The following is a 16,345-nucleotide window of genomic DNA, read 5'->3' on the forward strand; positions in this document are numbered from 1 at the left end:
CAGGAATAGAAAGTATAGAAAATGTTTTATTCCTCAAGGGGCCAGTGTGAGATATATTCATTTATAAAGGCAAAATATGAGCAAAGGAATAGTTGAGACAGTGAGAGACTGACTGTGTGCGTGTGTGTGTATATATATATATATATATATATATATATATATATATATATATATATATGTATATATATATATTTATATTTCTGTTAATATTTAGCAGAAGCAACAGAGTGGCTCAAATGCCAATGCATGAAACTCTCAACCCTTGAGTCACTCTGTTGCTTCTGCTACATATCAATAAAAATGTGTGTGTATATGTATATATAATTCTAATTCTTCTCCTCTCCCCTTCACCATTCCCCCCCTCTCTCACTCTTCCTCCTTGACTCTCTTGTTGATCACACATGGCTAATGGCCATTCTCTCTTTCTTCCACTTCCTTCCTAAAGACAAGACGTGCTTTTGCCTGTCTCTTCTCAAAACTCGTTTTTCCAGCGTTCACCTCTTCACCTCGTTATGGCTTAACAGCCCTCACCGTTTGTTCTTACTGTCCTGTTTTTGTTACCACTTTAACTCTCTGCAAAAAATCCCAAACTTTATTTAATTTGCTTTGCAGGAAAGACTGTTTTAAAGAAGTCGTGTCTTGTCCTTACCTTCGAAAATCGGAGTAGATAAAACAGGGGACAACTGATGAAGGGATTGTTCTTTATGTTGCCTGTCTCGTTTCTCTATTTGTTTCTATCATTGTTCGAAAAAAAGTTCAGTTTCCATGTTTTTGTTATTTATGTTCTCGTTTCTCATTTTGTTCATGTTTTTTTGACATCCTGTACCCATATGTGCATGTATATATACATATATATGTAGGCATGTATATGTATATATATGCATATATTTATATTATTATTATATATATATATATATATATATATATATATATATATATATATATATATATTGGCAGTGGTGTGTAATTGAAGTATTCCATAAAGCTCAGTAGTCATTTAAAACAAATATAAACACTGCAACCTGATCCCAAATTTGTTCAACTTTTCAAGGTTCACTTTCAAATGTACACTAGTGTTCACTTTTTTTTTTTACTACGTTTACCCTGCGTCAGTGCATGTGTACATATATTGGTCTGTCATCAGTGTGTCTGTGTGTATGTGTGTTATGGGATAGCTAAGGATCATCTCACTGTTTTATTGTGGTCACACCATGGTGGTCCTCCATCTTGTGCTCCACTATGACAGATCCTGTCTCAATCCATAAAGAATCTCTGGCTTTTTCCTTGCCAACAATCAACATAACTTCATCGTCATCACCAACAACAACAAAACTTAACTATTGTAAATTGTCAGTTTTTTAGATAACAACAAAACTTATGAACTGACTTTTAGTGTAAAAACCAGAAACACACATACACATGCCTTGAAGTATAAAACTTGGGTTTAACTGGCATAATGAGTGAGTAAGGAAGGAGAGAGAGGATAATTTGTCTTATCAAATATTTTTGCCTTTTGAGGGTCAAAGGTGAAGGAGAAATAAAAATAATGTATTACATAGTCAAAGTGTAGTCATTTAAATCCCCCCCCTCAGTATATGACTGGTACAGAGTTTATATATATATATATATATATATATATATATATATATATATATATATGTATGTATGTATATATAAAAAAACACTTATACACATACAGAACCACATGCATTACACACACTCATATACGCTCTCTCTATCTCTGTACTCTCCCCCTTTCTCTCTCTCTTTCTCTTTCACACACACACACACACAAATATATTTTATTGCCAGTTGCAGATTTGCCACATTTTCCAACAAAATCTCTTAAGATCAGAGTAAACAGCTGATAATAATAATAATGAAAATAACAATAATAATAATAATAATCTAGGTTTGGAATGGGTTTGTTTCAGAGGTAAATCTAATTGAAATAACATAAAATGAAATAAATGAATCTGGGTTAAACCACTGAGAAAATAATGTAAATAAGGAGAATATAATTTTTCTACTTGTATTTATTTTATATCATAAACTCTAGAACCATATTTGACCCACAGATCTGTTGTCTCCTCCACCTATCTATTCTACCACAACTACTTTAACTTCTGTTCCTCTAAACTGCATTACTGCATCCCTATCCGACTCCACCAAACACACTTGTCTTTACTGCAACTCCTCCTCCTCTCATTACATTTCCCCTCTCCATCTTTTACCACTTTCTCCCATTCTTTCTTGTACAGAATATTGGTTTTCTGGAATCCTCCCCATTTTTTTTTTTTTTTTTTTTTTTTTGCGAGTAAGCACTGACTGTAGGTGGGTAAGGGTTCCTGCAAAGGCCAGGGTCACAATCTTCCACTCCTTTCCTCTTCATTTAACGTTTTCAATTCCAACCCACTGGAAAGCATGTTCCTGGTTTGATAATATAAAACTCCCCATTTTAAACTGATCTAAATTCAAACCTTCCATCAAAATTTCATGTTAATTTATATTCAAAACACCAGCATAATAAGGACAAAGTTATTTTAATAAATTCTTCATTACTTTCAAAATTAATTGAAAGAAAGGCAGTTATATTTTAATAGAATATGGTAACAAAAGGGATAAAGTAATCTAGATTAAAATCTACTGTCAAAAGCTCATTTTAATTTGTTATCCAGTTTGATATGGACAAAATTAGTTAGTGAAATTTTTCTTTCTTTTCAAAATTAATTGAAAAAAAAAACAGCATATTTCAATAGAAATATAGTAACAAAAGTGGTTAAACCACAAAAATAAAAGTTGTTTTTAATATGTTGTGATCCCTTAGAAGTATCTTCTTCAAAAGAATGAAATGTTTTGTTGAGATCAGAATAGAAGAAAAGAGTTGGGGGCTACCCAGAAAGTCCTGTTGCATGAAAAGCAAACAGTGAAGTCAGCTCTTAATGTAATGAGCCAAAAGCTTTAATTAAAATTAGACCTAGAGTTAAATTACTCATTAAGATAATGGCTTAATAAAGCCATTAGTTTAATGAGTGATTCTAGTCAAGAAAGGCAAGGGAGACTATTGCAGTATTAAAACTAGTTAAAATTAATATAGAATTCTGTGTTGGGTTAACAGTGACTGCAAACATATTGCTTGGATTCTCAGATGAAAGTTTTTTTGTTTTTGTTTTTTTCTTAGAAAAGGTCACTTGTACCCATAAAGAAGGCATGATGATCACAGCTGCACATTTTATGTACCCAGTGTAATCTATGGATGCACAAAAGGTGAAGTGGTACCACAAGCAGGGTAACAGAGAAGATAACCTCTCTTTTCTTTAGCTCCATTGGGAATGTGTCATAAAGCTATTAAGTATCTTTCTGAACTGACCATTGCAGTGATGGATTGGCAGAACTGTTAGAGCATTGAACAAAATGCTTGGTGGCATTTCTTCCAGCTCTTTACATTCTGAGTTCAAATCCTGCCAAGGTCAACTTTATTTTTTATCCTCCTGAGATTGATAAAATAAAGAACCAATCAAGTACTGTGGCTGATGATATCAACTAACACCCTTCCCCTCAAAATTGATAGCCCAGTGCCTAAATCAGAGCCCTTCATTATTATTATTGTTATTATTATTATTATTATATTTTTATTTATTTTTTTATCATTATAATAGCAGGGAGCTGGCAGAGTCATTAGTATGCTGGGCAAAATGCTTAGCAGCATTTTGTCTGTCTACACGTTCTGAGTTCAAATTCCACCATGGTAAACTTTGCCTTTCATCTTTTAGGGGTTGATAATAATAAGTAACTGTTGAGCACTGAGGTCAGTGTAACCGACTTAGCCCCTTCCCTGAAACTGCTGGCCTTGTGCCTAAATTTGAAACTACTATTATAATATTTTTATTTTTATTATTATTATTATAGTTATTATATATAAAGGCAGTGAACTGGCAGAATTGTTAGCATGCTGGATGAAATGCTTAGCTGTATTTCACCCATCACTACCTTCTAAGTTCAAATCCCATCGAGGTCGACTTTGCCTTTCTTCCTTTTGGGGTCAATGTAATCAACTAGTCCCCACCCTTCAAATTTCAGGCCTTGTGCTTTTAGTAAAAAGGACAAAATACTTTGCAGTATTTATTCCAGCTCTTTCTGTTCTGAGTTCAAATCCTGCTAAGATCAGTCTTGATCTTCTTTCCAGGATCAATATGCTAAAGTACTAGCCACATACTAGATCAATATAATCAACATTCCCCCACCACAAAATTTCTGGCCTTGGACTTAAATTAGAAGCAATTATTATTTTTGTTGTTGTTATTGTGATTGTTTACTTTGAAGAACAGTGGATTAGCAGAACAAGTGGAGCACTGAAACCAATGTCTTGTGTTGTTTACTTCCATCTCTCTACATTCAGATCTCAAATTCCAGCAAAGTCATATTTACCTTTTAAATTTTAAAGGTCAATAAAATAATGTACCTGTCAGATACTGGGATCAATATGTTATTATACCACCAACACCACTCACACACATATACATGCATACATTTGTGGCCTTGTGTCTCTTTTAGAAATATTTTTATTATTATTATTATTATTTTAGGCTGTGACCGTACAATTTCTCAATAATTACATTGTCATTTAATTTGGTAAATTGCTGTTCTGTGTTCAAATGCTGCCGATGTTAAATACGCCATATATCCCTTACATCTGGGCCAATATAGTAGGTACCAGTAAGATACTGGGTTCAAATCCATGGATTGTATTTTTTTTCTCTATGAAAATTGGTTTTATTCTTGTGTAAGAAATATTTGCCATTATCTTCATGATTCAACACTGAAAGAATCAGGGTATTTTCATAAGTTAAATCAATAAATGATAAGTTATGCCAATATAAAATCTGTGGTTGTGAATTGATAAATTTATTGTATGCTTTGTTGACTAAACTGTCGAAATATGTTCACTGTTAATGAAACCATCAACTGTCAATGTGTTCATTGTTAACTAAAGTATACAATACACCAAGTTTCCTGTTGACTAAACTTAATGTGTAATGTTCACCATTAACTAAACTGTCGATATATCATGTTCATAGTTAAACTGTCAATATATTGTGTTCATTGTTGACTAAACTGTCAATATACCTTACTAACTGTTGACTTAGCTTTCAATATATTATGTCCATTAGCTAAACTGTTACTCTATGAAATGTTTAAATAAATTATCAATATATTCTTTAATATTGACAAAACTGTCAATATATGTTTACTGTTTAATAAACGTCATTGAAAATATGTTAACTAAACTGTCAATATCTGCTCATTGCCAATATACCGTCTTCATTGTTGACTAAATGTTAGTATATGAAATGTTTAAGTAAATACTCAATATATGGTATATTCATTTCAACTACACTGTCAACATATTGTGAGTTGTATGGATTATGCTGTCAGCTTATGTTGTGTTATATTGACGATACTGTCAACACATTGTGTGTTATATTGACTATGCTGTCAACATGTGTTATATTGTCTAAACCTATTGTATGTTATATTGACTAAATTGTAAATATCTTATATTGACTATACTGTCAACATATGGCATGTTATTGACTCTGTTGTCAACCTGTGTTATATTGTCTAAACTGTCAACATATGGTGGGCTGTATTGACTAAACTGTCAACATATTGTATGTTATATTGACTAAACTGTAAACTTGTCTTATGTTGACTAAACTATCAACATATAGTGTTTCATTGACTATATTGTCAACACATTTTATATTGACTAAATTGAATATTTTTAAATGAATTGTTAATATATCATGTTTTGTATGTGTAACTTGTGCTTTGTTGACTGAACTGTTTGGTTTTTATGGGGGTTGGGGTAGATCAAACTAAAATATAGTTTAACTGACTAAATTGTTTATATATATTTTTTACATTATATATTAATGTAAGATCTTGTATATTTTTGTTGTCAATCTTCCTTCAGATTCTCAAACTTCATGTTTACATTAAAGTGAAAAAATAACAATAATAATAATTATAATGATATATATCATAGTTTATCAAACAGGAGGTGGTATGTATTAAGAATTTGATAAGACATAGGAATAAAGGGTCATGCAAACACACACACACACACACACACACACACACACATATATGTGTATGTATGTGTTATCTTTCATGTTTATGCAACATCACTTAAAGATTTTCATCTTCAGGTAGTGTATTGAAAAACATTGGCCCACCTTTGTGGGAAGATTCAGACTAGGCTTTACAAAATAATAAAGTTGTAATAATACAGAATCCATAAAATGAATTATACTTCACTATAGTAACTATTTTATAGTTAAGTGCACTGGACCATTGAGAATCATTCTCTTTTCAGAAACACACAACAGAGCTGGTGATAAAATAGAAACCATTACCTCCTTACCAAGTTGACCAATATTGTATTAGACAACTGTGATACTTTATATACAAACATACGCATACCATCTTTGGATACAAACATAAAACTAGACCAACTGATAATATTCCATTATGTTAAACCAGATATTTCTGTTGAAATGCATCCCTGTTTTGTTGGAGTATCACTGTCTTTTGCTAAAATATACCTATATTCTGTTGAATTGCATTTTTGTTAAGTTGAAATACACCCTTGTTTTGTTTTTAAAAAAAAATACCATTTCTTTGTTGCAATTTGTTCGTAGCTTATTCAAATCTGTTCCTAATCTATTGAAACATGTCTCACCTATTCATGTCTCAAAAGAGAAAATGTTAGTAATTTTAGCAAAGAAAGAACATTTGAATTACATTATTAGAATTAATTCTTTAGAAATAATTTCCAATCAAAATACCTTTTAAATATCTTTAAAGGACCACTTCCTCACATCTTAGTGATGCTAATATTTTAAGAAATATATATTTTATTGTTCATGTCCAAACTACTCTTAATTACTGCTCTGCATACGACCCCCAGATATTTTGTCAAACCAGTTGTGACAATGTGCTTATATTTTGTGGAGAATTTTTTATTTCTAAACGATGATTTATAGGACAGTTTACACTCCACATTCCATATGATGATTGTGTAGTCTTGGTCAACCCTCCTCAAGCAGGTAGTTCATGACCACAGGTCTATATTTTGTGGAACTATTTTCACTTGTGGTCTACTTTCTGTAGGATATAATTGATCAGTGAACTCTATTTTGGGTAACGTTTTTGTTTTATTAACGGTCAAAATTAAATGGAATAGAGTTTACTACAAATTAACTGTATATCAATCTTTCTTATTGTTGATCCACATGTTTTATTTTCACTTCATGCTTTATGTGACAATGTTAATAAGTGATCTCTGTTATGTCATATGACTTTCAACAAACTGAATTATTCCTGCTTTTAATTAGTGAAAAAAATTAATTTTTTTTAGAGTGTGGGAAGTTGTTTATTCAAGTGTTTATTTGATAACAATGTCCTCTCTTTTTTGCATTTGGTTAACAGTTTTTTTGTTGTTTTGTTTTGTTTTTTTTCTAACATAAAAATGAAACAAATTGAATCTGATATTTATCATTCTCTCTTGCCAAAATGTTTTTTTCAGTCTGGGTCGAAGTTGATCTTGTAGAGAGACCACCATCAAAATTTTACAAAAAATGTGATTTTTGAGCCACCAACAAAACCCTTGAATATTTTTTTGTGACCAACAATGTTAACTTCTAAATGTAAACTAAAAGTGTCAGCAACAGTGAGTCTCTCATCTCACTGGCTGCCAACAAAACAGAGCTTACCAAGGCTTATAGTTTTATAAATGGTTTTCTTGCTGTTTCTAATACATCTCTTGTGGTAACTAGCCACTCCATTCTCATAGAAATTGCTCTTCTTCTGGAAAGGTTGCCACTCATGTACATGCTCAATACATGCTCATAGCATATGTATATATATATATTTATGTGTGTATATATATATATATATATATATATATATATATATATAAACAGTATTTGTAATGACATGCTTTTAGTATGTATATATAAATAATTCCCCTGACATGCTCATACTATGTATGTGTGTGTGTATATATATATATATATGTATATATATATATATATAAATAGTAAAATATATATATGTATATATATATAAATGGTAAAATATGTGTATGTATGTATATATAAATGGTAATATATATATATATGTATATATATATATATATATATATATATATAAATGATACCATATGTTGTCTTAGTCTCAGACATGTCTTTTTGTTTTTCTCAGTTGTAAAATATGCAACTGAACCATTATTTCCTGATGATTTACCGATATTGTTTTTAAAAAATGGAAGCTGTTTTATATGAATATATAATAGTTGAACACAGTTAGTGTGTGATTTAGTATTAATGCAAACACACCTCTCTGCAGAGTTACCTATTTTGAAGACTTTCTACAATAACCCTCGATACATGCTTTTAGTAGTATGTATATGTGTGTATATATTTATATATATACATAGTATTTATACTGACTTCCTGGTCGTGTTTATAGAAATGCTTTTAACCTTCTATATATAAATGTTTGTTATTATTGAAATAACAAACTGTAGTTATGATACAGGCAATTAGTTTGATGTGAATAAATTTTAAGCAGCGCAGTTGACACTGTGACTATTTTAGTGGCACCTCAGAGCTGTATATATATATATATACATATACACATAAGTATGTAGCTAGTAGCTACATTAATAGCACATCACAGGTATATATATATATATGTATGTATGTATATATATATATATATATATATATATATATATATATATATATATATATACATATATATATATAAGTAGCTAATATCTGTATTAGTTTCACACCTTGAATATCATAGTAACACATCATAGCTGTGTGTGTGTGTGTGTATATATATATGTGTGTGTGTGAGTCTGTGTGCGTGTGTGTGTGTGTGTGTGTATAAAAATAGTTGGTAGCTACATTAGTTTTGACACTGTGAATGATGTAGTAACACCCTTCTTAGCTGTATATATTAAGTAGCTAGATTAGATGACTGTCAAAATATAGCATCACCTTGTTGTATATAAGTAACTATTGCCAGATTATTTGACATTGTTAATAATCCAGCAACATTATATAGATTATGTGTGTATATAAGCTAACATAGATCATGTATGTATGTATCAGTATATATTTATATGTATATATATTATCATTAAATGATGATGATGATGATATATATACATATATATGTATGTATGTATGAGATATATATATATGAAGTTAATAGTGAAGCTATAATGAAACTGCTTATTGTATAGCAGCTTCTTTCATTAAAATTTCTATTCTTAGCTTTAGATATTCATCTCATTAGTTGATCTGATCCCAAAATTTGTATGGAGATCTGGGGATCCTCTCCTCTTTAGCTGATTGAAAAAAAAAAATTTTTCTTGGAAAAAAAAGAAACAAACTTGTAAACATTTTTCAAAGTTCTAATATTTAGTGTAAAGACAGCTGATTATTATTGTGGTCAATCCAGCAAAATGGTTCTATTAGAATCTCTTATATATATATAAAAAAAAAGAAAAGCTGTATAATTGATTCTCTCAAGTAGATCCAGTCCTTCACAACCCAACATCATTACCCCTCTTTCATATAAATCCCTAACTGTCTGGATTACTTTTTTTCCATCTCAAATCACAAATCAAAGCTGTATTTCCATATGAATCCATTCTGTTAGAATCCAAGAATGCGTGTCCATTACGGATCCTGTTTTTTTTTTTATATATTTTCTTGAGAGAGAGTTCAATTCGATGAACTCTAAAACTGCTGCTCTACATAGTTTGTCGTAGTTTAGTTGTTAGTCATAGTTACATAGTCACACGGCATTAGATTAAAATTCAGCCATCTGAAATGCTTGACCTCAGGTCATTCTTCTCCAGGTTTTAGTGAATATATATACACACAACACAACTGAAAGCTCTAAATATCTTCATTTCCTTGCCTTCTGTCCTCTTTTACAAACATCGAATATCTTCTCTACATTGCAGTTCTACTCTTTTTCGTTTTTTTAAGTTTTAGTTTTCAGTTATCTTTCTGAATGAATTTTTTTTTTTTTTAATTCAAAATTTAGGCTTTCATAATTAAGCGCCTTGTGTACTTTATCACAGACTGTGGGTCTGTGGGTGCTGGTGTGTACACACATTGTGTACTGAGGTGCTGGCTGTACACACAATGCAGTAATATAGAACAGGTTATAGAGGTGCTGGTACATGCACACACACACATACACTGTAGTAATATATATAATATATAGAACAGATTTTAGAGGTGGTAGTACAGATACACACACATAAGGAGTAATTTAGCTCAAGCTGAAACTGACTCAGTATGTAACAACTTGTCCAACCCATTCCAGCATGGAAAAGTGAGCAGAGTATGATGATGATATAGATGTACTGATGCATGCACGCGCACACAAAAGATATTTAACCCTTTAGTATTCAAACCAGTTATATCTGTCCCAAATATTCTGCCTGTTTTATGTTCAAACTGATTAGATCAGACGTCTCACACCTACCCTACAATGTTATTCTAAAAATAAACTTTTACATTGAAATCTCAGAGCTACAAGATAATGTATGATAAATTCAAAATAACTTGAATAAATCAGTATTACATTTGACAGAGTAATTTGAATGCTAAAGGGTTAGTTTTAACAAATCTTAGTCTTCCATAGGTTAAAACTATGAAAACAAGACAAACAAAACAATAAGCAATATCTTAACCAATGTCCAGCTTTCTCTTTGGCTGCAGTCACTTGCTACTCTGGGTTGAGATGGCTATTGCTGTCTCTGATATGAGATGGCTATTGACGATAGTCTGGTCAAAGATATAACTGCCACCCACTCCTTCCTATTAAGTCACAAAACTGGAATTTTCTCTTTGATAGAAAAGTAAAACATAGTGTTACATTGTGAACACCACTTCTCCCTTCTTCATGCCCAGGAGATTGGCTCTACATATGATGACATCTTTGGGATCTCTAACCTGGATGACCCCAGCTCTATCAAGCAAAAGCATGAAACAAGCACCCCTCCCCCAGTAAAATGTAGAATTTTATTGCCTCTCTCCCCCTCCAAATAAAATGTTGCACTATATTCTCCCACATCTTGTAAAATGTTGGGTTATATTCATCCCCAGTAAAACAGAGTTATCTAATCTTCTCTTCAATAAAATATGGACCTATGTTATTCCCTGCCCCTAGTAAAATGTAGGGATATGTATTGCTCATTCCCTGAGTAAAATGTAAACTTATAACCACCACCCCATGAGTTATATTTTACCTCACCCCTTGTAAAATACAGAGCTATTATATCACCACTGCAGTAAAATATACATCTATGATATAATCCTCCTCTCTTCCTCCCTCCAACAATATCTAAATTGTCCATATTGACTTGGTAGATTTCTCTGCAATATCCTTGATATCAAGATTGTTTGTTACAATACATCTTCATATCATATCTTAGTTTAGCTAACATGTGTATGTGTGTGTCATCATCATTATCATCATTTGATATCTGTCTTAGATGCTGGTATAGGATAAATGGTTTTGTTGACAGGATCCAACAAGCTGGAGGACTGTGTCAAGCTACAAAGTCTGCTTTGGCATGGTTTCTTATGGCTGAATGCCTTTTCTGTCCCCAACCACTTTACAGAGTGTACTGGGCACTTTTTACATGACACCAACACTAGTGGGGTTGCCAGGTAACTCATATCACTAAGAAAAAAAGCTCTCCTTCACTAATTAGGTTTGTAGTGGAGAGGGAGGTTTCTTCACATATGTATACAGATAGGGTAGTCACATCTAATCCATGCAAATCATTAAAAAAAAATGGACATAAAACAAGGAAGGTAGATAAATATATATAAGTGTCTACTCAAATTTTAGGTTTCCTCACTGACCAGAACTACTTTATTATAAACCTTAGCTCTACAAAACATCTGAGATTTAATCAAGAAACTGTAACCTGTCTATAAAATTCTAAACTTATCTGAGGTGCAGATTACATTATCTGTTCTAGGATTCCATAAGGTGAGAGAGAGAGAGATTTGGAAGATTAAGAACCAGATGATTGTTGAGTATTAATCAAAGAATAAGAGGACAGTTTAGTATAAAACAGCAGTGGAACATCTCTTTGATCTCAGCGCTTGAGCCAATATTCAAATGAACATACACGCACACATACAGATACGCATACAGAGATACATATACTTTGATTAACACATGCTAAGATACTTTGTTGTTCTGTTTCTTTTCATGAAGAATTTACCAATTTATATGAAAATATTTTTGTATGGGAATATTTTTTTGTTTGAATCCAGGTGAAATATTTGAAATATTGGATGAAGATGTGTGCCAAGGGCTAGCTTTGCATTAAAAAACCTTATTTCTACTTTTGATACAGCCTTAGATGAAATTCATTATTCAGAAAATAAAAAATCCTGTACATTCTCTATCAAGTTTTCAAAATTTTTTATTTAATTCTTTGTTTTTTTAATGAAAAAAATCAGTGAAAACATTTAACCCTTTAGCATTCAAACCAGCTATATCCGGCCAAAATATTTAACCTGTTTTATGCTGAAACTAACCAGATCTGGTCTCTCACTTCAAACTTACAATGCCATTCTAAATCTAAACAACCATATCATTGAAATCTCTAAACAAGATAATGCATGATTTATTCAAAACAATATAAATAAACAAACATCACATTTGACAGAATAATCTGAATACTTAAAGGGTTAAAAATAAGAAAAATCACACTGTTTTTTTTTTTGTTTGTTTGTTTTTTTGTACCTGTTAATGTCATGAAGTTGTTCATTCTAAATTCTAGGAGGATCGAGTCAAACTATATTTTTGCCACTACATCTAAATTTTTGCTTTGGTTAATTTCTCTCTTCATATCGATAATATCAATCATTGATATAAAATCACCAATAAAGGTGGTGAACTGGCGAAATTGTTTGCACACCAAGTAAAAACGCTTAACAGCATTTTGTGCAGATCTATGTTCTGAATTCAAATTCTACTGTGGTCAACTTTTCCGTTGATCTTTTTGTGGTCAATAAAATAAGTACTGGTTGAGCACCGGGGTCGATGTAATCAACTAACCTCCTCTCCCATAAGTCCTGGTCTTGTGCCAAAATTCGAAACCAAATTATTGGAGATTTTAACTCGCCAATAATTTAGTGCAGCTAGATAACCTCTCATTGAAACAACTGATTCATTCCTACAAACAAAAAAAAAAAAATGGAAAGTAATGAATTTTTGTTTTTCCAGAAATCTTTGTGTGTGTGATCATGAGTGACTAATTACCTGTTTACTCTTCTGTGACAAATAATGAAAAATTCTTCACGTATTGAATTGCACTCAGTTTACAAAAGACATTTTCACTTCTGAAAATAAAGCAAAAATGCTCTAACTTTACATTTTCACAAAAGGTGGATAATTGTGAAAATGGTGAAGGTGAGTGGAAGCGCTTGAAGCATGCATTTGTAGATGAAATTCTACCCGAAAGATTTTAGCAGAAAGGATGGAATGTCCGTTATTGACCACAAATACCGGTAAAACTCAGACTCTAGGGAGACTGAGGAGTTTTGTGTCAGCAAAAACGGTTTTTAAAAAATCCAAGTTTGTAAATCAGTGGTTCCCAAATGGGATCCATGTAAGACTTTTGGGGGTCCACAAGCAAAATACTAAATTAGGGATTTACAGTAATTCATTAAGGGTCCATGAAAAACTTTTGCTTTACATGTATTTAATGCAAGAAACGGCTAAGTTTCTTTCTCAAAGTTTTATATAGTTCAACCAATACAAATTAATGTGTGAAGAACAAAATAAGAATTTTGGAAGAAGCATCTATAAAACTAGTTTTAAAACATCGAATGGCTATGTGGGGTCCACCAGAATAGAATAGTAATCAAAGGGTTCCATAGACAAAAAATAGTTGAGAATCGATGTTGCAAACTTGGATCATGAAATTCAGTAAATACCGTAAGATATGAGGGGTTATGTCCCTTGAAATGGGACATAACAGAAATTACAGAACGTAATTGAAATCTCATGGATTTGGATTAACTGTAGGAATTGAGTTCATGTGTGCTTGATTCCGGCACTGGACAACACATTTTGCTTTTGAACAAAACATTTCCACATTGCTCCAGTCGACTCATCCAGAAATGACCACCAGTCAAGTGCTGGTATTGTCCTCTCTCCCATTTGTCACATCCTACAATATGCTTAGCAACATTTCTTCCAGTTTTACATCCTGTGTTCAAAAAGTAAGTAACAGTTGAGCACTGGAGTCAATGTAATCAAGTCGCTCTCTCCCTACACAATTTCAAATCTTGTGCCTATAGTAGAAAAAAATAATTAGTAGGGGTAAGGCACTAAGCTGGCAGAATTATTAGCAGAATTTGAATTCAGAATGGGCAAAATGCTGCTAAGATTGGCTTTGCCTCTCATCCTTTCAGGGTTGATAATGTAAATACCAGTTGACTACTGAGGTCAATGTAATCGACTTATCCCCTTCCACAAAATTGCTGACCTTTTTGATACCATTATTATTATTATTATCATTGAGGCAGTGAGCTGGCAGAATCGTTGGCACGCTGGACGAAATGCTTAGCAGTATTTCACCGATCGCTACATTCTGAGTTCAAATTCTGCCAAGGTCAACTTTGTCTTTCATCCTTTCAGGATCAATAAAATAAGTACCAGTTGAGTACTGAGGTTGATGTAATCGAGTATCCACCTCCCCCAAATTTCAGGCCTTGTGCCAATAGTAGAAAGGATTATTATTAAGATTACAAGATGGCAGAATCATTAGCGTGTTGAATAAAATGTTTACCAGCATTTCTTCTGGCTTCATGTTCTGAGTTCAAATTCTGCCAAGGCCAACTTTGCCTTTCATCTTTTCAGAGTCAATAAAATAAGAGTCAACAACTAATGTCTATGGAATTGACTTGCTTCTTCCTTCATAATTGCTGGCCTTGTGCCAAAATTTGAAACATTTAGCATTTATGCAGTGAACTGGCAGAATCGTTACCTCACCAGACAAAATACTTAGAGGTATTTCTTCCAGCATTTCATGTTCTGAGTTCAAATTCCACTAAGATCAACTTTACTTTTCATGCTTTTGGGATTGATAAAAATAAGTAGCAGTTGAATACTGGGATTGATATAATGGATTATATACCTCCTTCAAAATTTCAGGCCTTGAGCCTATAGTAGAGAAGGATTATTATTATTATTATTATTATTATTATGGCAAATTCCACCAAGGTCAACCTTGCTTTTCATCCTTTTGAGGTTGATAAAATAAGAAGGACCAGTTGAATACTGAGGTTGATGTAATCAACTATACATCTCACCTGAAATTTCAGGCCTTGTCTATAGTAGAAAGGATTATTATTATTATTATTATTTAATTAATATGACATCACTTCAGCAACAACTGTTATGGTTTAATGTTTGGGAAACTACATTGAGATTTCTGAAAATGACAATTTCTCATTAATTATTAGAAAATGGTTTTGTGGCTAAAGCATACAGAATTTCGAAGGCTGACTCCAAGAAAAGTACCATACAGGCTCATCTCACCACTAGGTGGATGTCACATGAACCAATCTTCCTACTTTACAATGAAATTGGCTTTGTGCTTGGAAGAACAGGAGATTCACAAAATAAACTGTAAATAAATCAGCAAAAAGTAAAGGGAAACTACTGTTGTGTTTTTCCTCAGTAAAATCAATTTTCATATTAGAGCAGTGATTCCCAACGTTGGGCACATTACCAGAATATGATGAACTGGTGACACATACACTACAGACTCAACTAACAAACAAGGTAAACCTTCATAAAGATGAAAATAGTGTTGATGAATGTAGAGAGAAACATAGCAGTGAATAAAATGTACATGTTAGATTGTGTGAGAGGTAGACACAATTCCTCGAGGTTGAAGGGGAAGTATGGACCCCAGTATTTGACAGGTACTTTATTTTATCAACTCCAATAGGATGAAAGTTAAGTGTAAGTTAAACTCTGAATGTAAAGGAATAGAACAAGCTATTCTGAACAATAAGCTATCGTTTTTTTCAGTTCTGCTGTTCTTTTGTATTATATTGGTTTGAAATTTTGGCACAAGGCCAGCTCTTTCTGGGGAGGAACTAAGTTGATTACATCGACTACAGTGATCAAATGGTGCTTATTTTATCGACCTCAAAAGAATGAAAGGCAAGTCAACCTCAGCAGAATTTGAACTCAGAATGTAAAGACA

General features: G+C 32.2%; 1 long non-coding RNA gene across 1 annotated transcript; it reads left to right on the top strand.

The window, feature by feature from the left end:
- The first annotated feature begins 964 nt into the window (after positions 1 to 964).
- LOC149135594 (uncharacterized) lies at positions 965 to 12,521 on the top strand. The gene is made up of 2 exons (XR_016241914.1): positions 965 to 8,765; positions 8,840 to 12,521. It is a non-coding gene; the product is annotated as an uncharacterized LOC149135594 (long non-coding RNA).
- The last annotated feature ends 3,824 nt before the right edge of the window (positions 12,522 to 16,345 follow it).

This window comes from Octopus bimaculoides, chromosome 5 (genome assembly GCF_046866305.1).
Source record: "Octopus bimaculoides isolate indiv1 chromosome 5, ASM4686630v1, whole genome shotgun sequence".
Classification (NCBI taxonomy): domain Eukaryota; kingdom Metazoa; phylum Mollusca; class Cephalopoda; order Octopoda; family Octopodidae; genus Octopus; species Octopus bimaculoides.